Genomic DNA, 2,532 nt, shown 5'->3' with positions numbered 1-2,532 from the left:
ATGATATTTGTAATTCTCTGACTTATTTCACTTAGCATAATACACTCCAGTTCCATCCATGTCATTGCAAATGGCAAGCTTTCATTCTTTTTGATGGCTGAGTAATATTTATATACACCACATATTCTTTATCCATTCATCAGTCGATGCTCATCTGGGCTTTTTTCATAATTTGGCTATTGTTGATAGTGCTGCTATAAACATTGGTGTGAATGTGTCCCTTCAAATCAGTATTTTTTGTATCTTTTGGGTAAATACCTAGTAGTGCAATTGCTGGCTTGTAGAGTAATTCTACTTTCAACTTTTTGAGGAACCTCCATACTCTTGTCCAGAGCGGCTGCACCAGTCTGCGTTCTACATGTTTTTTCTCTAGAAACTGTGGTAACTGCAATGAGATTTTATGCAGAAATTAAAAATGGATTGCACAAATGTATTTTGATACCATCAAAAATACTTCATAATGTATGTTTAGTAAAAAGTTGTTCTCAAATAAGTATACCTAATTCTATGCTATCATTTTGTTACAAGTACACACACACGTACTACAAAACAGAAAAAATGTACATATCTTTGAGATGGCAATACCGATGATTTATATTTTCTTTTGATTTACTTTATGCTCTGAGTTTTCTTTGTTTTAAATGTTTTTTAATGTTTATTTATTTTCAAGAGAGAGAGAGACAGAGAGGGAACAAGGGAGGGGCAGAGAGAGGAGGAGACACAGAATCCCAAGCAGGCTCCAGGCACTGAGCTATCAGCACAGAGCCTAAGGCGGGTCTCAAACTCACGAACGAACGGTGAGATCGTGACCTGAGCTGAAGTCAGACGCTTAACCAACGAAGCCACCCAGGTGCTCCTATGATCTGAGCTTTCTTAGTAAACATACATATTTTGTTTTTAAAAAGCAAAATTTAAATTTTTTAAATACAAAAAATATTGAAGAGTATATACTGAATATGATGAAATAAAACTTCAATACATGAGAGATAAACAATGTTTCTGGATATTCAAGTCTATGTCTTATAAAATATAACCCCAAATTATTATTTTTAAGTTAAGAAAATTAAGAATCACAAAAGGACTAATTTTGGTATTTAATAAATTGACTCTAAAACTCATATACAATAATTAATAGACAAATGAGTCAAGTTTGAGAATTAAAATACTGAATGGACACTTGAACTGAGATGTCCAAACCATAATATAAGGTGACAATACTTAAAATAGCGTAAGAAATAATGTAAGAATGTAAGAATGTAAAAGAAAACATTACACCCTTAATTTCAGAAATTAAATACACACACACAATATAGAAGTACAGAGAAGTATTGAATATATCCTAAGTGTACAGTTCCAAGAATTTCCACAAGGTGAACACCCCAGAATAATTCCCACCCTAAATAAGATTAGAAGCGTTCTTTGTCCAATCGTGGGCAATATCCTTGCCTAGGACAAACACTCTCAGTCACTACCGCCCACTAAAGGTAACTACTATAATGGTTTCTGTTCTTATATGTTTGGTGTTATTCACCATTGTACGTGTGAAATTCATCCAAAACATGAAACAGTAGTTTGTTCTTTTTCATGTGTATTTCACTGCATAAAATTCTCCACAACAGATCCATTCCACTCCAGATAGACATGTGTTTTTCACCTTCTTGCTTATTACAAATAATGCCATTCTCAATATTTTGTCTATATTTTTCGTGCACAGATGTATGCGTTTCTGTTAGGTTTGTGCCTAGAAGTAGAATTAGTGGGTCACAGGATATGGTGCATGTTCAGTCTTCACAGATAATATCCGACGGTTTTCAAAGTGGTTGTGCTAATACCTAGTGATTTTTGCCATCATTTGATAGTTTGAGGTTTTTGTTTCCTTCTTTAACATTCTAGTGGCTTTGTAGTACAATCTAAAGTGTTTTCATCTTAATTTCAGTAATGACTCTCATCAAGTGTGATGTTTGCTCTAGTTTCTTTTATACAGGTACTTTTAAATAACTTGAAGAATTAGTCTTCTATGTCTAGTATTTGAAGAGATTTTGCCATGCATAAATATTAACTTTTACTAAAATCTTTCCCTGAATGTATTAAGACTATCTTACTTTTTTCATTTCTTTTGTTAATATTATTAATGATGCTAGTTCACTCATCAAAATCCTCCAGTGTTTTCTCATTGTCCATAGAGGTTTTAGCCAGATCTCCCAAATTTTGTGGGTTTTGGACTGACTCCCACTGGAATGGCTACAATTATGAAGACAGTCGTTACCAAGTGGGAAGAAAAGCATTTGCCTGTACTAAGCAGCAGCAGGGGTACCTGGGTGGCTCTGTGGGTTAAACGTCCGACTTCGGCTCAGGTCATGATCTCGTGGTTTGTGAGTTCCAGCCGTGTGTTGGGCTCTGTGCTGACAGCTCAGAGCCTGGAGCCTGCTTTGGATTCTGTGTCTCCTCTCTCTGCCCCTCCCCCACTTGTGCTCTGTCTCTATCAAAAATAAATAAGTGTAAAAAAAAAAAAAAGAAGCAGCAACAGCAGCA

This window comes from Panthera uncia, chromosome X (assembly GCF_023721935.1).
Source record: "Panthera uncia isolate 11264 chromosome X, Puncia_PCG_1.0, whole genome shotgun sequence".
Taxonomy (NCBI): domain Eukaryota; kingdom Metazoa; phylum Chordata; class Mammalia; order Carnivora; family Felidae; genus Panthera; species Panthera uncia.
The sequence above is the reverse complement of the archived record's forward strand: the minus strand, read 5'-3'. Positions refer to the sequence as shown.